Source organism: Amborella trichopoda, chromosome 3 (assembly GCF_054954075.1).
Source record: "Amborella trichopoda isolate Santa Cruz 75 chromosome 3, AtrichopodaSantaCruz75HAP2 v2.0, whole genome shotgun sequence".
Lineage (NCBI taxonomy): Eukaryota > Viridiplantae > Streptophyta > Magnoliopsida > Amborellales > Amborellaceae > Amborella > Amborella trichopoda.
Window position 1 is genome coordinate 57208220 of NC_142338.1, and position 26509 is coordinate 57234728.

A 26509-nucleotide genomic window follows, 5' to 3' on the forward strand; every position below is an offset into this window, starting at 1 on the left:
AGATGCTATTGTAAATAAATCTAAAGGATGGTAATTTGGAAACTACTGTAGTGTTATAAATACTTATGAATATTTATGTTTCCTTAAGTATTCGTGCTGTCGATCTACATATTATTCTCCATCTATTTAGCATTCGCAAGGTTTGATATGCTCCTCGTTGTGAATTTGGCTTTGCTCCAAGGAATAATTGTAAAGCTCTGCTATGCACAAAGGCAAAGGTTCGAACTCCCCCCTTAGGGGACAGCAAAGCACTCTTTTAGTTTGAGAGGGCTTCGCAGGAGAAAAAAGCCTTGTATGCGTGTTTCTAAAGTACATATGTTGTTTTCTAATGCAAAATCAATGAAGCCCAACTAAAGTTTTCTAATGCAAATTCTATTTCATCAGCTCAGTTCTTTGGGGATCAAAACAATGCGAGTGATGCTTCTACCCAAATCTCCTCGCAAAAGTTCTCAGTATCCTCTCTCTTTCTCGACCCCTTTTCTCTTTGTGTCTGTGTGTTTGTGCATGTGTGGTACATGTGACACACGCATGCATGCACCCATATCTACATTCTACACATTCTTTTAGACATATTAAATAGTGTACACCATTTAGTGAAAACTGTCCGAGCATGGTCTACTCCACTATTCAAGTGTGACAGACTTTTTCTAACTCCACTGATCAATTAAGACTTGTGCATGACCCTTCCAAAAAAAGAAGTTTTTTCGTGATCTTAAACAAAATTCCGCATTTGGAATTGGCCTTTGTGGGTTTTTTTTTTTGGCTAAATGATATTCTATTCCCATGGGAGTAGAATGTCTATTAACTTCCTCAGGTACAACCCCACCTAGAATTAGTTTTAGGACCGCAAATTTTGGGTATGTAACCCCTTCAATCCTCAGACTAAAAAAAATCTTTATTACACCCAACTAATGCTGGACGGAAAATTTCAATTTTTTTTTCTGAGAGGAATCATGTATTAGTTCTTAAGTGTTTCCCAAATTTCAGATTTTGTTTGACATTATTTCAATGGGCACAATGACCTCACAAAATATGCCCATATGAATACTTGGGCTTGTTTTTCTCCTTTTTAGGCAGGATTCAATTGTTTCTATTAGCGGCAATATAATATATCGTGTTTTTTTTCCTTTCCAATTGGAGCTCTAACAAATTTGTCTGCAGTAGGAACAGATATTAAGCATTTTTTCCCTTTGATGACTTTGTCACTGCTCTTTTTGTTACAATAATCCTTAGCTTGTGTCTAGACAATTGTTTCTTTTGATGTTTACATTCATGACTGCAGGTTGAGGAAACAAAGGAAGCCCAACAAAAGTTTTCCAATGCAAAATGTTTTTCATCACCCCAGTTCTTTTTTTTTTCTTCTCTTAATGTTAATTTTGGTTGCGTGTTTTACTCGGAGGCTCGATTGGAGCAGGATTACTATGTTAAAGGATCACAAAAAAAAATATCTCATTTTATTGTTGCATTTGCACTTTGAAGGGTTCCTTTTGATATTCAACTTGTTTTGTTATTCTTTTCCTGTAATTTTGGTTTTTGATTACTGCATGTTGGATGCTGTGTAATGTTGTTGTTGTTGTTGTAATAAGATTTAGAATGAGATTCAGGATTCTGAAAAACCTATGCGTCCCATTTCATGTAAATTTTGATTGGGAGTTTACTGGAAATTTCACTACAACCCCCAATTGGGTGGTTCTAATGCTTGTGATTATGTCATATCAATTATTGTGATGTTTTCCTGAGGCTTGGATTTGGTCTTTGGTTATTGTCATTTTTTTCCACTCTGTAATTTGTAACCAAAATGATCCCACTTAAAGCTTATTTTAGATAAAAAACGAAAAGAATTCATCCCATTGCTAATTGTTATGTTCTAGAGCAGACTATGTGGATTAAATTTAGTTGGGAATTTTTAATTGAACCAGATCTGTGGAATTTAGGATGACATTTGATATTGGTCTAGAATATGGGGTTCTTCAAATGTTTACTTTGCATATTTGCAACTTGGTTACAGGGATGGTACATGTCTATATATTGGTTGTTGAGAAGTCTTTGTTCTCTCTCTCCCTCTGTCCCTCCCTCCGGATGCCACACACGCACACATGATAGATAAATAAACCTTTTGACACAGACAACTGTCATTCCACAAGCTCTCTCTCTCTCTCTCTGCACACACACAAATGTCAGTGCACTCATTCTATCTTTCACTCTCACTCACTGTCACTATAACTCTTTGTCTCTCTGTACACTCACATGATAGATAAATAGAAACATTGGTGCACGTGTCAGTCCACAAGCAACAAAAATTTGATTAATATGCACAATTATTGTAGGCAAATTAAGAGTACGAATTTGGTGTGGGGTTTGATCACAAATGGGAGCACTGAGGTATACGAACTCTTGTGGCTTTAGGTGTCAAATTTTTCCCAAGTATAAACTTGGTGATAAGAAGGTGCAATAAGAGAACCGCAATTGCATGAGGACTGGCATGTCTTATAGGAGGTCTTTACTGAAGGTTTCTGTGCCATTTGGGATTCATTTAGGGATTAGTTGAGAGGCAGACTGTTTGTCATATAGCAGTGACCAATGTTTGAGAGTGACATGTGGGCACCAATGTGTTTTTGGGAACCTGAGTCAGAGCATTCACAATATCTGTGCCACGAAGAGGCACTTTTGCTCCCATATGTTGTCCACTAGATGCATGATCCATGTTGGGCTCTTTTTGTACTGTTTTGGGTTTTGGATATGTGTTGATACCGTCATTTAGGTACCTGCAAAAAGTGGCAAGATGTTATAATTGCTGGTGCTGGTGCAATTTCTGGGTTTGTGCTGGTGCACCCATTTTTGCATGGCCACGGGTGTGCTTTCAGCCTTTGTCTACAATCGATATAATATTTTTAAAAGCATTTAGTGGATTCCTTGGTAATGGCAGGTCCAAATATTGATATGTATGGATTTCATTTCATCTCTTTCATTAAGCATCTAGAGCCTTTATCTTGCACGATGATTCCATGACATGGGTTACAAGTTGACAGAAGTGCAAATTATTTCTGAAAGAACTCCTCCTGGCTCTAAAGAATAGTTCTCCCAATGGAGTGAATTGATGAGGTTAGGAAGTCAAACCTCCATAATCTGTAGTCTGAGAAACGGTCGTTATACAAACATATACTAGTTCTCCATTCCAAATACCTGGCTTGAGAAGGGCTTGTTATACCTGATGCTCATCATATTGGAGAATGGCTATCATACTGTTGCCTTTGGAAACACCGCTTAGCCCTGCTTGTGCTTGCTTAGAAGCTATTGATTAGGTCCATTGTTATTCGATTTCCATTTTGCCACACAGATTCAATTTTAGGTTCCCCAACGACAAAGATCAGAATGTCTTTTACATTCAATGGGAGTTGAATATCCTTTTCTTTTGATTACAAGAAGAAGAATTTGGGTTTTTGAGGATGTGGTTTCTTTTGATTTAAGAAGAACACAATGATCATGAACACGACAGTTGAAAGTGGAAAAAATGATTCTTTGAGGAGATGGGCTTGTAAGTTAATAGAACTTGGATCGATTTGGGATGGTGGACACTAAGAAGGGATTTGACTGTGGATTAGAGTTGAAAAGATGATGGTATACTTTGAACTTGAAGAAGGGAAAGTTGCAGGGAGCTTTTGCATAAATGACTCTTTTGTTGGGAAAGTTGTAGGGAGCTTTTGCACTAATGCTCTTTTGCAGGCTTCCATATCATGCTTTAACCCAACATCTGTTTATTGAATGAAATACCCAAAATGCAATCTAATCCCATTCATCTACCCATTTCGTTCTCTCTCATCCATTGAGTACTTGAAGTCTGGCACACGAGAGAGAGAGAGAGAGAGAGAGAGAGAGAGAGAGAGAGAGAGAGAGAGAGAGAGAGAGAGAGAGGGAGTGAAACCCAAATTATAGAGAGTGCGTGGGAGAGACCCAATTATAGAGAAGGAAGATAAAAGAGGCAGGGAGAAGGGTGGGAAGGTAGATAGTTTTTTCACTTGTGGGCATTGTGCGGATTCAAGTTTTTTATTTCGCCTTACTCAGAAGATGAGCCTATGGATTAGCTTATTCTGTGAGTTAGGTCTGCCTGAAAATTGTTGTAGAAAGATATTTGGGCAGCTGAGATTTGATTTCCATTCAAAATTTTGGCTGATTCCAAACTGGGAGGGTGGCATGAAATCTTACGGTTCCTTCAAATGACACAATCTTATGGGTTTCTCCAAATGAGGAATCAGACAGCCCCTCTCTTGTTTTGTCTATATAGAGGGAAAGAAACGGTCTAGGGATTTACGGGAATAAACGAAAATTATTGGGTTTGTGTAGAAAAAAATGAGTCATTTCATTGGAGTTGGTATGGAAGGTGGTGATTATAGGTTTAACTGGGTGGTGGGGCCGTATGTAGCTTTCGGGATAAGGTGTTTTTTGACACCAGAGTTTATAGTGTAAATTTCCCTAAGAGAAGGTGGTCATTTTAAACTTGTTACCATCTTGCCAGTGTTATTTAGCTTGAATGTCTCTCAAATTTTTGAATCAGAGTGAATATTCACTTTTAACTAGCTGACTATAGATATCAATATTATTTTTTAAATTTTCTTATACATTTTATTGTTATATTATTTTCTTTAAATATTTTCACTGGCCTGAACTTATGTGATTTCTCTAGATTTTTTGTAGTATCTGTCATTGGGTTAGGCGCATGTCCTATCATTGTAACTTGTAATTTGGCTGCATCACGGTTCACTCACAAAGTTAAGTCTAAACATGAAGATGGCTTTGAGCCCAAGTCACAAGTCTTAGAAGTCTGCTTTGAAGATGTTGGCATTTTTACTGATCCACGTGGCTATGCTCAGACTTCTCTACGTAGGTTGATGCTAATGAGTAGATCCTACATATGGAATTCATCTATAGAAAATGATGAGAATTTCTTAAAATTAATATATATATTATAAAGCGTAATGATCCTATGAGACCGTCCCACACTCATGTGTGTAGGACCCCAAAGGATCACCATTAAATTTTGTAAAGATCTCTAAAAACGTCAAGTCCCACACCATATGATAACTTTTCTAGAGATCTGTGCCAAATTTAATGGTGATCCTTTGGGGTCCAACACACATAGATGTGTGAGGGTCTCATAGGATCATTACTCATATATATATATATATATAAAGACATAATTTTTAAACTTAGAGGCATTTATGATATTCGTAGCTTAAGTGTTTTAAGATTTTTATTTATCAATCTCTGTTCTTTACATTAGTTGGCAATGTTTTTTTTGTTAACTCAATGACAATACTTTGGGGCCATGGGTGAAATTCGTCGACTACCAGAGATTTGTCGATTTTCCTTGAGACTCTCTTCGTTTCATTTTAATTCTTCATAATTTTGCTGACCTTATGGATTGGTGTTTCTTTTCAAAATTTTAAGCCAAAGAGTTTTCATGACTCGGTTTTTAATATATCATTATTTCCTTTTCAGTTCTTTGTATTATTGACTCGACTTGGGGGGCAGGGGTGAAATCCGTAGATCCCCATTAACTGGTCAATTTTCCTACTGATTTTATATATTTGATTTGAACTTATCCACTATTTGTTTAATCGTTTAGTTGATACGTTTTACAAATTTTAAGCCACAATGATATTCATGGTCGAGATTTTTCACTTACCCTTTTTTTTGTCGTGGTTCTTTGCATTGTCTCGCGCTAGGATATTCATAGCTTAAGTGTTTTAAGATTTCCATTTATCAATCTTTGTTCATTATTTTATTTTGCAATAGTTTTGTTTTAACTCAATGATGATACTTCGGGGCATAGGGGTGAAATTCGTCGACCTCCAGAGATTTGTCGATTTTTCTGGCGACTTTCTTTATTTCATTTTAAATTACTCATAATTTTGCTGACTTTATGGATCGGTGTTTCTTTTAAAATTTTTAAGCCAAAGAGTATTCATTAGTAGGTTTTTTTTGTATCATGGTTTCCTTCTCGGTTCTTTTTATTATTGACTCGATTTTGGGGGCAGGGGTGAAATCCGTAGATCCCCATTAACTGGTCAATTTTCCTACTGATTTTATATATTTGATTTGAACTTATCCACTATTTGTTTAATCGTTTAGTTGATACGTTTTACAAATTTTAAGCCACAATGATATTCATGGTCGAGATTTTTCACTTACCCTTTTTTTTGTCGTGGTTCTTTGCATTGTCTCGCGCTAGGATATTCATAGCTTAAGTGTTTTAAGATTTCCATTTATCGATCTCTGTTCATTATTTTATTTTGCAATAGTTTTGTTTTAACTCAATGATGATACTTCGGGCATAGGTGTGAAATTCGTCGACCTCCAGAGATTTGTCGATTTTCCTAGCGACTTTCTTTATTTCATTTTAAATTACTCATAATTTTGCTGACTTTATGGATTGGTGTTTCTTTTAAAAATTTTAAGCCAAAGAGTATTCATTAGTAGGTTTTTTCTGTATCATGGTTTCCTTCTCGGTTCTTTTTATTATTGACTCGACTTTGGAGGCAGGGGTGAAATCCGTAGATCCCCATGAACTGGTCAATTTTCCTTTTGATTTTCTTTGTTTGATTTGAAATTATCCACAATTTGTTTAATCTTTTAGTTCATATTCATTTTTAAAAATTTTAGGTCAAAAAGTAATTCGTGGTTGAGATTTTTAACATATCGTTTTGTTTGTCATGGTTCTTTGCATTGTCTGGCTCGAGGATATTCGTGGCCAAGTGTTCTAAAATTTCATTTTATCCATTTTTTTTCTTTGCATTATTTGGCAATATTTTTGTTTTAACTCCATGACTAGACTTTGGGGCTAGAGGTGATGAAATCCGTCGACCCCCAGAGAATTTTCTAATTTCCTATAAGCTTTTTTTTATTTCATTTTAAATTCCTCATAACTTTGCTGACTTTATGGATCAATGTTTATTTTCCTGACAAGGGTTTTTAATGTATCTTTGTTTTCGTCTCAGTTGTTTGTAATATTGACTCAACTTTGGTGGTTGTGGTGAATTTTGTAGATCGCCATTAACTGGTTATATTTCCTAATGATTTTCGTTGTTTTATTTGGAATTATCCACAGTTTGTTTAATCTTTTAGTTGATTAATCTTTTTGAAAATGTTGGGTCAAAAAGTAATTCGTGGTTGAGATTTTTTGCATATCTTTTTGTTTGTTGTGGTTCTTTGCATTGTTTGGGTCTAGGATATTCGTGGCTTAGTGTTTTAAAATTTCCATTTATCCATCTTGTTATTTGCATTATTTGGCAATATTTTTGTTTTAACTCAATGACAAGACTTTGGGGCCAAGGGTGAAATCTGTCGACCCCCAAGGATTTGTCGAATTGCCTATGTACTTTTTTTGGTTCATTTTAAATTCCTCATAATGATCGGTATTTCTTTTCAAAATTTTTAGCCAAAGAGTATTCATGACTCGGTTTTTAGTGTATCATTATTTCCTTTTTAGTTCTTTGTATTATTGACTCGACTTGGGGGGCAGGGGTGAAATCCATAGATCTCCATTAACTGATTTTCTATGTTTGATTCGAACTTATCCACTATTTTTTAATCTTTTAGCTGATGCTTTTTAAAAATTTTTAGCCACAATGATATACGTGGTCGAGATTTTTAACTTACCCTTTTTTTTGTCGTGGTTCTTTTCATTGTCTCGTACTTGGATATTCGTAGCTTAAGCATTTTAAGATTTCCATTCATGGATCTCTGTTCATTATTTTATTTAGCAATAGTTTTGTTTCAACTCAATGACGATACTTCGGGGCTAGGGGTGAAATTCGTCGACCTCCAGATATTTGTCTATTTTCCTGGCGACTTTCTTTATTTCATTTTAAATTACTCATAATTTTGCTGACTTTATGGATTGGTGTTTCTTTTAAAATTTTTGAGCCAAAGAGTATTCATTACTAGGTTTTTATTGTATCATTGTTTCCTTCTCGGTTCTTTGTATTATTGACTCGACTTTGGGGGCAGGGGTGAAATCCGTAGATCCCCATTAACTGGTCAATTTTCCTACTGATTTTCTTTGTTTGATTTGAAATTATACACAATTGTTTAATCTTTTAGTTGATATTCATTTTTAAAAGTTTTAGGTCAAAAAGTAATTCGTGGTTGAGATTTTTAATGTACTGTTTTGTTTGTTAGGGTTCTTTGCATTGTCTGGCTCTAGGATATTCGTGGCTAAGTGTTTTAAAATTTCCTTTTATCCATCCTTTTTCTTTGCATTATTTGGTTTGTGATTACTGCATGTTGGATGCTGTGTAATGTTATTGTTGTTGTTGTAGTAAGATTTAGAATGAGATTCAGGATTCTGAAAAACCTATGTCTCATTTCATGTAAATTTTGTTTGGGAGTTTACTGTAGATTTCACTACAACCCCCAATTGTGTGGTTCTAATGCTTGTGATTGGGTTATATCAAATATTGTGACCTGAGGCTTGGATTTGGTCCTTTGGTAATTATCATTTTTTCCCACTCTGTCATTTGCAAGCAAAATGATTCCCTCTTAAAGCTTATTATAGAAAAAAAATAAAAAAACTTATCCCTTTGCTAATTGTTATGCTCTAGGACCGCGACTATGTGGATTAAATTTGGTTGGGAATTTATAATTGAATCAGATCTGTGAATTTAGGATGACATTTGATATTGGTCTAGAATATAATTTGAAAAGTGAAATTTTTAGCGGTGGTGTTTGTATTGCTTTTCAGGCATCATTTTTGTTAATGGTGAAATTAACAATTGTGAAAAACGTTTTGGGCAATGATTCTGAAACCACAGAAAGTTTTTGATGAATGTTTTACAATGTTTAAAAACTTGGACTAGTGGTTTGACTTGCACCTGTGGGTGAATGACGGAGGCAAAATCGAAGCAAAATACACATCAAGAGCAGCTGAATTATACCGGCAATTATTTTCAAAGGAAGTTGCCAAAAGCTTGACAGATGATCTCTCTTCCCCTAGATGACCCGTTGCTTTTCAGGCAAATCAGATAGTAAATGGTCTATCTCATGTGAATTTTACTGGTACGTCCAAAGAAAATGTGGTTAAACATGAGGCACCTAAAGTTACTACATCACCAAAAGCTCCTTCCCATCCAGTTCCCGGTACCATAAAAAAGCCCATTGGTGCAAGAAAGGGACGTAAGACGGGAGGTCTTGGTGCCCAAAAGCTTACTACAAAGGTCGAATTGTTCTTTAGCTTACAGTAATGCAAAATTTTTCCATTCCTAAAGATGACTATTTAACTTTAATCCTGACTCTTGTCTTGATTCATTGCATTATTTGTAGTTAATGAATCAACTGGAGAAAGCTAGAATCTTTAAAGCTGTGGTGTTATGACCATTTTTTTGTCTAATGCCTATTCAATTTGATGCAGCCAAGTTAAAGTCTTTTTGATCAGAAGCCAGAATAACCAGCTCTTGTTGTTAGTTCATCCACTAATGCCAGCCAACACCGTCTTTTGGCACATTGTTTCCTTCACGCTTTGAATATGTTGAGAGCACGCAATCTGCGGAGGCCAATTCTGGTTGTAGGTAACCATGTTTCTCCACTTAACTCAAGCAGCTTCTTTACTGATTTTGGAATGGACAGTGGAATCAAGAAAAAGCCAAGTTCCACTTACCCCACAGTTCAAGTAATTCTTTATTGGCTATTCAGGTTTGGTAGATTATGGGGTTCTTCATACTTTTACTGTGCATATTTGCAACTTGGTTACCGGGATGGTGCATGTCTATATATAGGTTGTTGAAATATCTTGGTTCCCTTTCTTCCTCTATCCCTCCCTCTTTCGCTACACACACATACGTGATAGATAACTAAACCCATTGACACACACGTCATTCTACAAGCTCTCTCTCTCTTTCTCTCTCACTCTCTCTTTCTACACACACAATTGTCAGCGCACACGCTTTGTCTTTCACTCTCCCTTCTAATCACTAAATTTCTCTATAAGTTGAAGTTAGTTTTGTCTTTCATCTTGTGTTTAGTAATTGGTCCTGTGTTTTGTGTAGAGCTCGACATATCTAGTGCTTATCTTTTTTGACATAACATGGATGATCCTATCCTTGATATGTCTGCTTGTGATCTCATCACTCGGATTTTATTCCATGTACTACTTCATTTGCCAAACTCATCTTGATCGATACCTTACTCGTCAAAAAGCTAGAATATTTGAGAAAGCTAATGAAACATAGTTCACATGGAACAATTTTTTTCTTCTTTTCTTTGTTTATTCCTTTGCTGAGCACAAGAGAAAGCATTATTTTCTAGAGTTATTATTTGCCTTTTTCTATGTTTTACTGCCTTTTATATTGTAGATCTTTCAACATTTTCAGAAAATTCCACAGGCACCAACTTCTAGATGGTTATTTTGTATATGAAGTTTAATTGCAGAAACAATCGGGTGGCTTCTTCCCTCAGGCATCATCATTGAACCTTGTCCCGACTACTTGGGGTTGGCTAGTTTCTTCACTCAATGAATGTTAATTTCTATTTTTTCAACATGCTCACTGCAATCTTTGAATTATCTGGCCCCCCAAAAAACAAAGATTAGATGCTATTGTAAATAAATCTGAAGGATGGTAATTTGGAAACTACTGTTGTGTTATAATTGCTTCTGAATTATGAATATTTATCTTTCCTTAAGTATTCATGCTGTCAATCTACATATTATTCTCCAACTATTTAGCATTAGCAAGGTTTGATATGCTCCTCATTGTGAATTTGGTTTTGCTCCAAGGAATAATTGTAAAACTCTGCTATGCACAAAGGCAAAGCTTCGAACTCCCCCCTTAGGGGGCAGCAAAGCACTCTTTTTGTTTGAGAGTGCTTCGCAAGAGAAAAAAGCTTTGTATGCGTGTTTGTAAAGTATATATATTGTTTTTTAATGCCATGTCACTGAAGCCCAACTAAAGTTTTCTAATGCAAAATCTATTTCAGCAGCTTAGTTCTTTGGGGATCAAAACAATGCCAGTGATGCTTCTGCACAAATCTCCCAGTGATGCTTCTGCCCAAATCTCCTCGCAAAAGTTCTCAGTATCCTCTCTCTTTCTCGATCCCTTTTCTCTGTATGTGTTTCTGTGTGTTTGTGCATGTGTAGTACATATCTCACACACGCATGCATACACCCATTTCTACATTCTACACATTCATATAGGCGTATTAAATAGCGTACACCATTTGGTGAAAACTGTCCGAGCATGGTCTACTCCACAATTCAAGTGTGACAGACTTTTGTAACTCCCCTGATCAACTAAGACTTGTCCTTGACCCTTCCAAAAAAAAAAAGTTTTTTCTTGATCTTAAGCAAAACTCCCCATTTGGAATTGGCCTTTGTGGGTTTTTTTTTTTGGCTAAATGATATTCTATTCCCGTGGGAGTAGAATGTCTATTAACTTCCTCAGGTACAGCCCCACCTAGAATTAGTTTTCGGACTGCAAGTTTTGGGTATGTAACCCCTTCAATCCATAGACTAAAAAAAATCTTTATTACACCCGACTAAGCTGGGCGGCAAATTTCAATTTTTTTTCCGTGAAGAATCATGTATTAATTCTTAAGTGTTTCCCAAATTTCAGATTTTGTTTGACATTATTTCAATGGGCACAATGACCACACAAAATATGCCCATATGAATACTTGGCTTGTTTTTCTACTTTTTGGGCAGCATTCAAATGTTTCTATTAGCGGCAATATAATATATTGTGTTTTTTTTCCTCTCCACTTGGAGTTCTAACAATTTTGTCTGCAGTAGGAACAAATATTAAGCATTTTTTCCCTTGGATGACTTTGTCACTGCTCTTTTTGTTACAGTAATCCTTAGCATGTGTCTAGACAATTCTTTTTGATGTTTACATTCATGACTGCCGGTTGAGGAAACAAAGGAAGCCCAACAAAAGTTTTCGAATGTAAAATGTATTTCATCCGCCCAGTTCTTTTTTTTTTCTTCTCTTAATGTTAATTTTGGTTGCATGTTTTACTTGGAGGCTCGATTGGAGCAGGATTACTATGTTAAAGGATCACAAAAAAAATATCTCATTTTATTGTGGCATTTGCATTTTGAAGGGTTCCTTTTGATATTCAACTTGTTTTGTTATTCTTTTCCTATTATTTTGGCATTTGATTAGTGCATGCTGGATGCTCTGTTATGTTATTGTTGTTGTTGTAATAAGATTTAGAATTAGATTCAGGATTCTGAAAATCCTAAGCGTCTCATTTCATGTAAATTTTGATGGGGAGTTACTGAAAATTTCACTACAGCCCCCAATTGGGTGGTTCTAATGCTTGTGATTATGTCTTATAAAATATTGTGATGTTTTCCTGAGGCTTGGATTTGGTCTTTGGTTATTGTCATTTTTTTCCACTCTGTAATTTGTAGGCAGAATGGTCCTCTCTTACAGCTTATTTTAGAAAAAAACCAAAAAGAAGTCATCCCATTGCTAATTGTTATGCTCTAGGGCAGACTAGGTGGATTAAATTTAGTTGGGAATTTTTAATTGAACCAGATCTTTGGAATTTAGGATGACATTTGATATTGGTCTAGAATATAATTTGAAAATTCAAATTTGTAGCCGTGGTGTTTTAATTGCTTTTCGGGCATCATTTTCATTAATGGTGACATTAACTACTGTTAAAACGTTTTGGGCGAAGATTCTGAAACCTTAGAAAGTTTTTGATGAATGTTTTACAATGTTTAAAAACTTGGACTGGTGGTTTGACTCGTATCTGTGGGTGACTGACGGAGGTAACATCGAAGCAAGATACACATCTAGAGCTGCTGAATTGTACCAGCAATTACTTTCAAAGGAAGTTGCCTAGAGCTTGACAGAGGACCCATCTTCTGCTAGATCACCGCTTACTTCTCCAAAAAATCAAGCAGTATATGGTCTATCTCATGTGAAGTTTACTGGTACATCCGAAAGAAAATGAGGTTGCTGATAAACATGAGGCATCTGAAGTTACTGCCTCACCAAAAGTTCCTTCCCATCCAGTGACCAGTACCATAAAAATGCCCATTGGTGCAAGAAAGGGAAGTAAGACGGGAGGTATTGGTGCCCAGAAGCTTACTACAAAGGTCGAATTGTTCTTTAGCCTACAGTAATGCAAAAGTTTTCCATTTCTAAAGATGACCGTTTAGCTTTAATCCTGACTCTTTTCTTGATTCATTGGTGGCATTATTTGTAGTTAATGAATCAACTGGATAATGTTGGAATTTGTAAAGCTATGATGTTATGAATTGATTTATTGTCTGATGCCTATTCAATTTGATGCAGCCAAGTGAAAGTCTTTACGATCAGGAGCCAGAAGAACTGGCTCTTGTTGTGAGCATGCAGAACTGGATCATCCACTAATGCCAGCGCAACACCATCTATTGGCTCATTGTTTCCTTCACGCTTTGAATATGTTGTGAGCATGCCGTCTTCCGTGCCCAATTTTGGTGGTACACAATTACTTAACCATGTTTCTCCACTTAAATCAAGCAGCTTATATGCTGTTCTGGAATTGACAGTGGAATCAAGAAAATGGCAAGTACCACTTACTCCAAAGTTCAGGTAATTCTTTATTGGCTATTCAGGTTTGGTAGATTATGGGGTTCTTCAAACGTTTACTATGCATATTTGCAACTTGGTTACAGGGATGGTACATGTCTACATATTGGTTGTTGAGAAGTCTTGGTTCTCTCTCTCCCTCTGTCCCTCCCTCCGGATGCTACACACACACACATGATAGATAAATAAACCTTTTGACACAGACAAATGTCATTCCACAAGCTCTCTCTATCTCTCTCTCTCTCTCTCGCTCTCTCCACACACACATATGTCAGTGCACTCATTCTATCTTTCACTCTCTCTCACTCTCACTCTTTGTCTCTCTCTACACTCACACAATAGATAAATAGAAAGATTGGCGCATGTGTCAGTCCACAAGCAACCAAAATTTGATTAATATGCACACTTATTGCAGGCAAATTAGGAGTACGAATTCGGTGAGGGGTTTGATCACAAATGGGATCACTGAGGTATACGTACTCTTGTGGACTTTAGGTGTCAAATTTGTCCCAAGTATAAACTTGGTGATAAGAAAGTGCATTAAGAGAACCGCAATTGCATGAGGACTGGCTTCTCTTATCGGAGGTCTTTACTGAAGGTTTCTGTGCCATTTGGGATTCATTTAGGGATCAGTTGAGAGGCAGACTGTTTGTCCTATAGCGGTGACCAATGTTTGAGAGTGACATGTGGGCACCAATGTGTTTTTGGGAACCTGAGTCAGAGCATTCACAATATCAGTGCCACAAAGGGGCACTTTTGCTCCCACATGTTGTCCACTAAATGCATGACCCATGTTGGGCTCTTGTTATACTGTATTGGGTTTTGGATAAGTGTTGATACCATCATTTAGGTACCTGCAAAACGTGGCAAGATGTTACAATTGCAGGTGCTGGTGCAATTTCGGGGTTTGTGCTGGTGCACCCATTTTTGCTTGGCCAGGGGTGTGCTTTCAGCCTTTGTCTACAATCGATATAATATTTTTAAAAGCATTTGGTGGATTCATTGGTAATGGCAGGTCCAAATATTGATATGTATGGATTTCATTTCATCTGTTTCATTAGGCATCTAGAGCCTTTATCTTGCACGATGATTCCATGACATGGGTTACAACTTGACAGAAGTGCAAATTATTTCTGAAAGAACTCCTCCTGGATCTAAAGAATAGTTCTCCCAATGGTGTGAATTGATGAGGTTAGGAAGTCAACTTCCATAATCTATAGTCTTAGAAACGGTCGTTATACAAACATATACTAGTTCTCCATTCCAAATACCTGGCTTAAGTAGGGCTTGTCACACCTGATGCTCATCATATTGGAGAATAGCTATCGTACTGTTGCCTTTGGAAACACCGCTTAGCCCTGCTTGTGCTTGCTTAGAAGCTATTGATTAGGTCCATTGTTATTCGATTTCCATTTTGCCACACAGATTGAGTTTTAGGTTCCCCAACGACAAAGATCACCATGTCTTTTACATTCAATGGGAGTTGCATATCCTTAACTTTTGAGGATTGGAAATTATCTTTCCTTAGACAGATGTCCTTCCTTATCCTCTATGATATAACGGCATGGTTTTCTTTTAGTGCTTCCTTCATATTTAGTACCGTTTTAAGTGTTAATTCTCTGTAACATGCGGATAATTTCTTATTATCAAGGTGCTTGTTAACCATCCTTTTTTGGAATAGTCTGCAAAGGAAGTCCCACCCCACTTTAGCCAATTTAGATGATTCATGTGTTCTTTATCCTTGTTTACCGTAGTTGTTAATGGAGTTTAGGTTAAATTTTTTTTTCAAATTTCCTGTCCTGCATAACCAACCCTAGAAAAAGCTATCTTAGAACGTAACCAAAAGATCCTACACCTTAGGAACTATGAGGTTTATACCCCTTTCCCATGTTTAAATATATGGTTCGTAACTTAGGAGCGCTTACCTGTTTTTTATCTTCTTAACTTCTGTAGAATTGACATGTGAGGGCGTACCTGATCTCTGGTGTTGCTCAATTAAATTATGTATAGCTTTACAAATTTTTAAAAAGTGACTGTAGCCTGTTGTTTATATTAGCCGTAATATATTGTTGTTTTGTCCTCTTCAATTGGAGCTCTAACAATTTTGCCTACCGTTAGAACAGATATTAAGCATTTCTTCCCTTGGATGACTTTGTCAGTGCCGTTTTTGTTACAATAATCCTTGCAATGTGTCTAGGCTGTTGTTTCCATCTTTTGATGTTTACATTCATGACTGCAGGTTGAGGAAACCAACGAAGCCTAACTAAAATTTTCTAATGCAAAATCTATTTCATCAACTAAGTTCTTTGGGGATCAAAACAAAGCCAGTGATGCTTCTGCCCAAATCTCCTTGCGAAAGTTCTCAGTATGCTCTCTCTCTTCCTCGTCCCCTCCCTGTGTGTCTGCGTGACTGTGCGTCTGTGCGTGTGTTTTACATATCACGCACTCACTCACATGCATACACCCATATCTACACATTCATATTGACGTATTAAATAGACTTTTTTTGCACACCCATATAGTGAAAACTGACCCGTGTGACAGACTTTTGTAACTCCACTGATCAACTACAAGTATTCCATGGCCCTTCCAAAAAAAAAAAATGTTTTTTCTTGATTTTAAGGAACTCCCCTCCTTGTTGGAATTGGTTGTTGTAGGTGTTTTTTTGCTAAAAGATATTATATTCCCGTGGGAGTAGAATGTCTATTAGCTCCCTCAGGTACAACCCCGCTTAGAATTAGTTTTAGTAACACAAAATTTGGGGATGTAACCCCTTCATTCCATAGATTAAAAAAAATCCATATCATACCCACTATGAAAAAACAATGTCTAGAGATTGCATAGAGACTATCCATTTTTTAGATGGTTAGGTCAGAGTGTTAGAAAACTCAAATTTGATTTTTTTTTGAGAATAATCATCTAGTGACTCTTTAGTGGTTCCCAATGCTATGTGTAGAGCTCGACATCCATATCTATTGCTGATCTTTTTGGACATAACACGGATGATCCTAGCCTTGATTTGTCTGCAACTGATCTCATCAATCGGATTGCGTTCTAGGTACTTCTTCATTAGCCAAACTCATCCCGATAGATACCATACTCGTCATAAAGCTAGAAATTTTTAGAAAGCTAATGATTCATAGTTCACATAGCATAATTTTTTACTTCTTTTCTTTGTTTTTTGATTCCTTTGGGGAACACTAGAGATAGCTTTATTTTCAGGAGTTATTATTTATTCTAGGGCCTGTTTCTATGTTTTACTGTCTTGTATATATTAGATCTTTCAAGATTTTAAGAAAATTCCACAGCCCCCAACTTCTTGATGGTCATTTTGTATATGAAGTTTAACTGCTGAAACAATCGGGTGGCTTATTCGCTCAGCCATCATCATTGAACCTTATCCCGACTATTTGGGATCGATTAGCTTCTTCTCTCCATGATTGTTAATGTGCAACATGCTCACTGCAATCTTTGAATTGTCCGGCTCCCCAAAAAACAAAGATTAAATGCTATTGTAAATAAATCTCAAGGCCTCTATGGTATTCTGGAAACTACTGTTGTGTTATAAATACTTCTAAATTATGAATTTTTGTCTTTCCTTAAGTATTCATGCTGTCAATCCTCCATATTATTCTCCATCTAGTTAGCGTTCAAAAGGTTTGATATGCTCCTCGTTATGAATTTGGTTTTGCTCCATGGAATAATTGTAAAGCTCTACTATGCACAAAGGAATTGCTTCGAACTCCCTCCTTAGGGGCGGCAAAGCACTCTTGTTGTTTGAGAGTGCATCGCAAGAGCAAAAAAGCCTTATATGCGTGTTTGTGGGTCTGTAATGTATGTAATGTTTGTATGTGTGTATGTATGTATGTATGTATAAGTCTTGCGGCATGCTCAACTGAGTCTTTGCCCTAATCATGGAAGGGTCGATATTGTTTTGGTCATTTTAAGGAGTGCATTACTGGTGTACTTTGAACATTTAATGTTTCTTATGTAATATGGATGTTCTTAAGATTCTGAATTTTGTAATTTTGTTTTCTATGTTATGCCTGATTTGTACAATTTAAATGATTATGTTCTGCTCATGATGTAGAACATCAAAGAATGGGAAATTTACAACCTCACCCCTCCTCTCCACTAGATTTCAAGAAGCACCTCCCAATTACAACTCCTGCATGCAATGCCTGAACTCCCCTTCCACATCTCAAAACAACCATTCCTACGATTACATTATGTTTTCCTTATTTTCTTCTAAGTTACATTCTGAATATTATTCTTCCTAATAAGTCCTAGGGCCTCAATCCTTGAAACGCACTCTCTATTTTCTAACGTACTGTTTGTGTGTGTATAAGCCTCCTTGCCGTCTCAATCTGTCTCACAGTTTCTCTCTCTAAACATTTGCTCTCATTCTCTCATATGGACTCCCTCTGTCTCCACCCCTTATTCCTCTCCCTCACTCTCCAACACACCTGCCTCTACCCTCACTGTAATAATTTGTGGTTTTTTGGGAGATGGGTTCTGTTCTAAGAAAAAGAAGAATTTGGGTTTTTTGGGAGATGGCTGCTTCTATTCTGATAAGAAGAAGAAGAATCTGGGTTTTTGGGGATGTGGGTTCTTTTGATTTAAGAAGAACACAATGATCTTGAATGCGGCAATTGATAGTGGAAAAAATGATTCTTTTAGGAGATGGGCTTGTTAGTTAATAAAACTTGGATCGATTTAGGAAGGTGGACACTAAGAAGGGATTTGACTGTGGATTAGAGTTGAAAAGATGATGGTATACTTTGAACTTGAAGAAAGGGAAAGTTGCAGGGAGCTTTTGCATAAATGACTCTTTTGTTGGGAAAGTTGTAGGGAGCTTTTGCACTAATGCTCTTTCGCAGGCTTTCATCTCATGCTTTAACCCAACATCTGTTTATAATAACCAAAATGCAATCTAATCCCATTCATCTACCCATTTCGTTCTCTCTCATCCATTGAGTACTTGCAGTCTGGCACACGAGAGAGAGAGAGAGAGAGAGGGAGAGAAACCCAAATTATAAAGAGTGAGTGGGTGAGAGACCCAATTATAGAGAATGAGCTAGAGTGAAAGAGAAAAGGCGTCCTCTCTCTCTCTCTCTGAGAAATTGAAATGGAGAGAAGGAAGAAAGAAGAGGAAGAGAGAAGGGTGGGGGGGCAGATAGTTTTTTCACTTGAGGGCATTGTGTGGATTCACGTTTTTTATTTCACCTTAATCAAAAGATGAGCCCATGGATGAGCTTATTCTGAGAGTTAGGTCTGCCTGAAAATTGTTGTAGAAAGTTATTTGGGCAGCTGAGATTTGATTTCCATTCAAAGTTTTGGCTGTTTCCAAACTGGGAGGGTGGCATGAAATCTTTTGGTTCCTTCAATCGACACAATCTTATGGGTTTCTTCAAATGAGGAATCAGACAGTCACTCTCTTGTTTTTTCTAGATAGAGGAGTGAAAGAAAGGGTCTGGGGATTTACGGGAATAAATGAAAATTATTGGGATTTTGTAGAAAAAATTGAGTCATTTCATTGGAGTTGGTATGGAAGGAGGTGATTATAGGTTTAACTGGGTGGTGGGGCCGTATGCAGCTTTTGGGATAAGGCGTTTTTTTACACTAGAGTCTATAGTGTAAATTTCCCTAAGAGAAGGTGGTCATTTTAAGTTGAACTTGTTTCCATCTTGCCAGTGCTTTTTAGCTTGAATGTCTCTCATATTTTTGAATCAGAGTGAATATTCAGTTTTAACTAGCTGACTATAGATATCAATATTATTTTTTAAATTTTCTGATACATTTTATTGTGATGTTATTTTCTTTAAATATTTTCACTTGCCTGAACTTATGTGATTTCTCTAGATTTTTTGTTGTATCTGTCATTTGGTTAAGCGCATGTCCTATAATTGTAACTTGCAATTCGGCTGCATCACTGTTCACGCACAAAGTTAACTCTAAACATGAAGATGGTTTTGGGCCCAAGTAACAAGCCTTAGAAGTCAGCTTTGAATATTGGCATTTTTACTGATCCACGTGGCTATGCTCAGACTTCACTGCGTAGGTTGATGCTAATGAGTACATCCTACATATGGAATTCATCAATAGAAAATAATGAGAATTTCTTAAAATTAATATATATATATGTATATATATATATATATTATAGAGTAATGATCCTATGAGACCCTCCCACTCCCATGTGTGTAGGACCCCAAAGGATCACCATTAAATTTGGCACAGATCTCTCAAAACGTCAAGTCCCACACCATTTGATAACTTTTCTAAAGATCTATGTGAAATTTAATGGTGATCCTACACACATAGCTGTGGGATGGTCTCATAGGATCATTACTCATATATATACATATATATAGATAGAATTTTTAAACTAAGAGGCATTTATGATATTCGTAGCTTAAGTGTTTTAAGATTTCCATTTATCGATCTCTGTTCTTTACATTAGTTGGCAATGTTTTTGTTTTAACTCAAAGACAATACTTTGGGGCAAGGGGTGAAATCCGTCGACTATCAGATATTTGTCGATTTTCCTTGAGACTTTCTTGGTTTCATTTTTAATTCTTAATGATTTTGCTGACATTATGGATTGGCGTTTCTTTTCAAAATTTTAAGCCAAAGAGTATTCATGTCTCGATTTTTAATGTATCATTATTTCCTTTTCAGTTCTTTGTACTATTGACTCGACTTGGGAAGTTGGGGTGAAATCCGTAGATCCCCATTAACTGGTCAATTTTCCTACTGATTTTCTATGTTTGATTTGAACTTATCCACTATTTGTTTAATCGTTTGGTTGATAATTTTTACAAATTTTAAGCCACAAAGATATTGGTGGTCGATATTTTTAACTTTCCCTTGTTTTTGTCGCAATGTCTCGCACTAAGACATTCGCAGCTTAAGTGTTTCAAGATTTCCATTTATCGATTTCTGTTCATTATTTTATTTAGCAATAATTTTGTTTTAACTCAATGACGACACTTCGGGGCCATGGGTGAAATTCGTCGACCTTCAAAGATTTGTTGATTTTCTTGGCGACTTTCTTTATTTCATTTTAAATTACTCATAATTTTACTGACTTTATGGATCGGTGTTTCTTTTAAAATGTTTAAGTCAAAGAGTATTCATTACTTGGTTTTTATTGTATCATTGTTTCCTTCTCGGTTCTTTGTATTATTGACTTGACTTTGGGGGCAGGGGTGAAATCCGTAGATCCCCATTAACTTGTCAGTTTTCCTATTGATTTTCTTTGTTTGATTTGAAATTATCCACAATTTGTTTAATCTTTTAGTTGATATTCATTTTTAAAAATTTTAGGTCAAAAAGTAATTCGTGGTTGAGATTTTTAACGTATCGTTTTGTTTGTCATGGTTATTTGCATTGTCTGGCTCTAGGATATTCGTGGCTAAGTGTTTTACAATTTCCTTTTATCCATCTTTTTTTTTTGCATTATTTGGCAATATTTTGGTTTTAACTCAATGACAAGACTTTGGGGCCAAGGGTGATGAAATCCGTCGACCCCCAGAGAATTTTCGAATTTCCCATAGATTTTTTTTTATTTCATTGTAAATTCCTCATAACTTTACTGACTTTATGGATCAATGTTTCTTTTTCTGACTGGGTTTTTAATGTATCACTATTTCTGTCTCAATTGTTTGTAATATTTACTTGACTTTGGTGGCTGAGGTGAAATTCGTAGATGCCCATTCAATTGTCAATTTTTCTAATGATTTTCGTTGTTTTATTTGGAATTATCCACAATTTGTTTAATCTTTTAGTTGATATATCTTTTTAAAAATGTTAGGTCAAAAAGTAATTCATGGTTTTGATTTTTAGCATACCTTTTTGTTTGTCGGTGTTCTTTGCATTGTCTGGGTCTAGGATATTCGTGGATTAGTGTTTTAAAATTTCCATTTATCCATCTTTGTTATTTGCATTATTTGGCAATATTTTGATTTTAACTCAATGACAAAACTTTTGGGCCTGGGGTGAAATCTGTCGACCCCTAGAGATTTGTCGAATTGCCTATAGACTTTTTTTAGTTCATTTTAAATTCCTCATAATTTTGCTGACTTTAAGGATCGATATTTCTTTTCAAAATTTTAAGCCAAAGAGTTTTCATGAATCAGTTTTTAATGCATCATTATTTCCTTTTCAATTCTTTGTATTATTGACTCGACTTGCGGGGCAGGGGTTAAATTCGTAGATCCCCATTAACTGGTCAATTTTCCTACTGATTTTCTATGTTTGATTTGAACCTGTCCACTATTTGTTTAATCTTTTAGTTGATACTTTTTAAAAAATTTTAGCCACAAAAATATTGGTGGTCGAGATTTTTAACTTACCCTTATTTTTGTTGTGGTTCTTTGCATTGTCTCGCACTAGGATATTCGCAGCTTAAGTGTTTTAAGATTTCCATTTATCGATTTCTGTTCATTATTTTATTTAGCAATAGTTTTGTTTTAACTCAATGACGACACTTCAGGGCCATGGGTGAAATTCGTCGACCTCTAGAGATTTGTTGATTTTCCTGGCGACTTTCTTTATTTCATTTTAAATTACTCATAATTTTACTGACTTTATGGATCGGTGTTTCTTTTAAAATGTTTAAGCCAAAGAGTATTCATTACTAGGTTTTTATTGCATCATTTTTCCTTCTCGGTTCTCTCTATTATAGACTCGGCTTTGGGGGCAGGGGTGAAATCCGTAGATCCCCATTAACTGGTCAATTTTCCTACTGATTTTCTTTGTTTGATTTGAAATTATCCACAATTTGTTTAATCTTTTAGTTGATATTCATATTTAAAAATTTTAGGTCAAAAAGTAATTCGTGGTTGAGATTTTTAACGTACCGATTTGTTTGTCATGGTTCTTTTCATTGTCTGGGTCTAGGATATTCGTGGTTAAGTGTTTTAAAATTTCCTTTTATCCATCTTTTTTCTTTGCATTATGTGGTTTTTGTGGACTGCATGTCGGATGCTATGTAATGTTATTGTTGTTGTTGTAATAAGATTTGGGTCATATCAAATATTGTGACCTGAGGCTTGGATTTGGTCTTTTGGTAATTATCATTTTTTCCCACTCTATCATTTGCAAGCAAAATGATTCCCTCTTAAAGCTTATTTTAGAAAAAAAAAAGAAAAACTCTTCCCATTGCTAATTGTTATGCTCTAGGGCCGATTTTGTGGATTAAATTTGGTTGGGAATTTATAATTGAACCAGATCTGTGAATTTAGGATGACATTTGTTATTGGTCTAGAATATAATTTGAAAAGTCAAATTTGTAGCGGTAGTGTTTGTATTGCTTTTCAGGCATCATTTTTGTTAATGGTGAAATTAACAATTGTGAAAAACGTTTTGGGCAATGATTCTGAAACCCTAGAATGTTTTTGATGAATGTTTTACAATGTTTAAAAACTTGGACTGGTGGTTTGACTCGCACCTGTGGGTGACTGACGGAGGTAAAATCGAAGCAAAATACACATCAAGAGCAGCTGAATTATACCGGCAATTATTTTCAAAGGAAGTTGCCAAAAGCTTGACAGATGATCTCTCTTCTCCTAGATCACCCCTTGCTTCTTAGGTAAATCAGACAGTAAATGGTCTATCTCATGTGGATGCTACTGGTACGTCCAAAGAAAATGAGGTCGTTGATAAACATAAGGCACCTAAATTTACTACCTCACCAAAAGATCCTTCCCATCCAGTTACCGGTACCATAAAAAAGCCCATTGGTGCAAGAAAGGGAAGTAAGACAAGAGGTCTTGGTGCCCAGAAGCTTACTACAAAGGTCGAATTGTTCTTTAGCTTATAGTAATGCCCAATTTTTCCATTCCTAAAGATGACTATTGAACTTTAATCCTGACTTTTGGTTTGATTCATTGGTGGCATTATTTGTAGTTAATGAATCAACTAGAGAAAGCTAGAATCTGTAATGCTGTGATGTTATGAACGTTTTTTGGTCTAATGCCTATTCAATTTGATGCTGCCAAGTGAAAGTTTTTAGGATCAGAAGCCAGAAGAACCGGCTCTTTTTGTTAGTTCATCCACTAATGCCAGCGCAACACTGTCTTTTGGCTCATTGTTTCCTTCACGCGTTGAATATGTTGACAGGATGCAATCTGCGGAGCCCAATTCTGGTGGTATGCAATTACTTAACCATGTTTCTCCACTTAAATCAAGCAGCTTCTTTACTGATTTTGGAATGGACAGTGGAATCAAGAAAAAGACAAGTCCCACTTACCCCAAAGTTTTGGTAAATTATTTATTGGCTATTCAGGTTTGTTAAAGTACGGGGTTTTTCATACTTTTACTGTGCATATTTGCAACTTGGTTACCGGGATGGTACATGTCTATATATAGGTTGTTGAAAAATGTTGGTTCCCTTTCTCCCTCTATCCCTCCCTCCCTCGCTACTCACACGTACGTGATAGATAAATAAACCCATTGACACACACAAAGGTCATTCTACAAGCTCTCTCTCTCTTCTCTCTCACTCTCTCTCTCTACACACAATTTTCAGTGCACACGCTCTGTCTTTCACTCTCCCTTCTAATCACTAAATTTCTCTATATGTTGAAGTTAGTTTGTTCTTTCATCGTGTGTTTGGTAATTGGTCCAATGCTTTGTGTAGAGCTCGACATCCATATCTAGTGCTGATCTTTTTGGACATAACATGGATGATCCTATCCTTGATTTGTCTGCATGTGATCTCATCAATTGGATTTCATTCCAAGTACTATTTCATTAGCCAAACACATCTCGATTGATACTTTACTCATCAGAAAGCTAGAAATTTTGAGAAAGCTAATGAAACATAGTTCACATGGAACAATTTTTTACTTCTTTTCTTTGTTTTTTGATTCCTTTGCTGAGCACAAGAGAGTGCATTATTTTCTAGAGTTATTATCAGCCTGTTTCTATGTTTTACTGCCTTGTATATTGTAGATCTTTCAACATTTCAGAAAATTCCACAGCCACCAACTTCTAGATGGTTATTTTGTATATGAAGTTTAATTGCAGAAATAATCGGGTGCTTCTTTCCTTAGCCATCATCATTGAACCTTATCCTGACTACTCGGGGTTGACTAGCTTTTTCACTCAATGAATGTTAATTTCTATTTTTTCAACATGCTCACTGCACTCTTAGAATTATCTCACCCCCCCAAAAACAAAGATTAGATGCTATTGTAAATAAATCTAAAGGATGGTAATTTGGAAACTACTGTAGTGTTATAAATACTTCTGAATTATGATTATTTATCTTTCCTTAAATATTCGTGCTGTCAATCTACATATTATTCTCCATCTATTTAGAATTAGCAAGGTTTGATATGCTCCTCGCTGTGAATTTGGTTTTGCTCCAAGGAATAATTGTAAAGCTCTGCTATGCACAAAGGCAATGCTTCGAACTCCCCCCTTCGGGGGCAGTAAAGCACTCTTTTAGTTTGAGAGTGCTTCGCAAGAGAAAAAAGCCTTGTATGCGTGTTTGTAAAGTATATATTGTTTGCTAATGCAAAATCAATGAAGCACAACTAAAGTTTTCTAATGCAAAATCTATTTCTTCAGCTCAGTTCTTTGGGGATCAAAACAATGCCAGTGATGCTTCTGCCCAAATTTCCTTGCAAAAGTTCTCAGTACCCTCTCTCTTTCTCGACCCCTTTTCTCTGTATGTGTGTATCTGTGTGTTTGTGCATGTGTAGTACATATCACACACACGCATGCATACACCCATATCTACATTCTACTCATTCATATAGACGTATTCATGAGTGTACACCATTTAGTGAATACTGTCCGAGCATGGTCTATTCCTCTATTCAATTGTGACAGACTTTTGTAACTCCACTGATCAACTAAGACTTGTCCATGACCCTTCCAAAAAAAAATGTTTTTTCTTGATCCTAAACAAAACTCCCCATGTTGGAATTGGCCTTTGTGGGGTTTTTTTTTTTGGCTAAATGATATTCTATTCCCGTGGGAGTAGAATGTCTATTAACTTCCTCAGGTACAACCTCACCAAATATTGTGATGTTTTCCTGAGGCTTGGATTTGGTCTTTGGTAATTGTCATTTTTTTCCACTCTGTAATTTGTAAGCAAAATGATCCCCTCTTAAAGCTTAATTTAGAAGAAAAACAAAAAGAACTCATCCCATTGCTAATTATTTTGCTCTAAGGCAGACTATGTGGATTAAATTTAGTTGGGAATTTTTAATTGAACCAGATCTGTGGAATTTAGGATGACATTTGATATTGGTCTAGAATATAATTTGAAAATTCAAATTTGTGGCCGTGGTGTTTGTATTGCTTTTCGGGCATCATTTTTGTTAATGGTGACATTAACTATTGTGAAAAAGTTTTGGGCAAAGATTTTGAAACCATAGAAAGGTTTTGATGAATGTTTTACAATGTTTAAAAACTTGGAGTGGTGGTTTGACTCGTACCTGTGGATGACTGACGGAGGTAACATCGAAGCGAAATACACAATTATACCTGCAATTGCTTTCAAAGGAAGTTGCCAAAAGCTTGACAGAGGACCCATCTTCTCCTTGATCGCCCCTTACTTCTCAGGAAAATCTGACAGTATATGGTCTATCTCATGTGAAGTTTATTGGTACATCCAAAAGAAAATGAGGTTGCTGATAAACTTGAGGCATCTGAACATACCGCCTCACCAAAAGTTCCTTCCCATCCAGTGACCAGTACCTTAAAAAAGCCCTTTGGTGCAAGAAAGGGTAGTAAGACGGGAGGTCTTGGCGCCCAGAAGCTTACTACAAAGGTCGAATCGTTCCTTAGCTTACTGTAATGCAAAATTTTTCGATTCCTAAAGATGACTGTTTAACTTTAATCCAGACTCTTTTCTTGATTCATTGGTGGCATTATTTGTAGTTAATGAATCAACTGGATAAAGATGGAATTTGTAA

General features: G+C 36.1%; 1 pseudogene across 1 annotated transcript in view; it reads left to right on the plus strand.

Moving 5' to 3' along the window:
* Nucleotides 1-26509, plus strand: part of LOC105420291 (putative ADP-ribosylation factor GTPase-activating protein AGD8) — a 77347-nt pseudogene that overhangs the window by 23026 nt on the left and 27812 nt on the right. Inside the window, exons 11-15 of the transcript XR_016051893.1 lie at nucleotides 1283-9212; nucleotides 9407-13099; nucleotides 13299-13577; nucleotides 15814-15939; nucleotides 16531-26364. The product of XR_016051893.1 is annotated as a putative ADP-ribosylation factor GTPase-activating protein AGD8 (transcript). The remainder of the gene's footprint in view (nucleotides 1-1282; nucleotides 9213-9406; nucleotides 13100-13298; nucleotides 13578-15813; nucleotides 15940-16530; nucleotides 26365-26509) is intronic.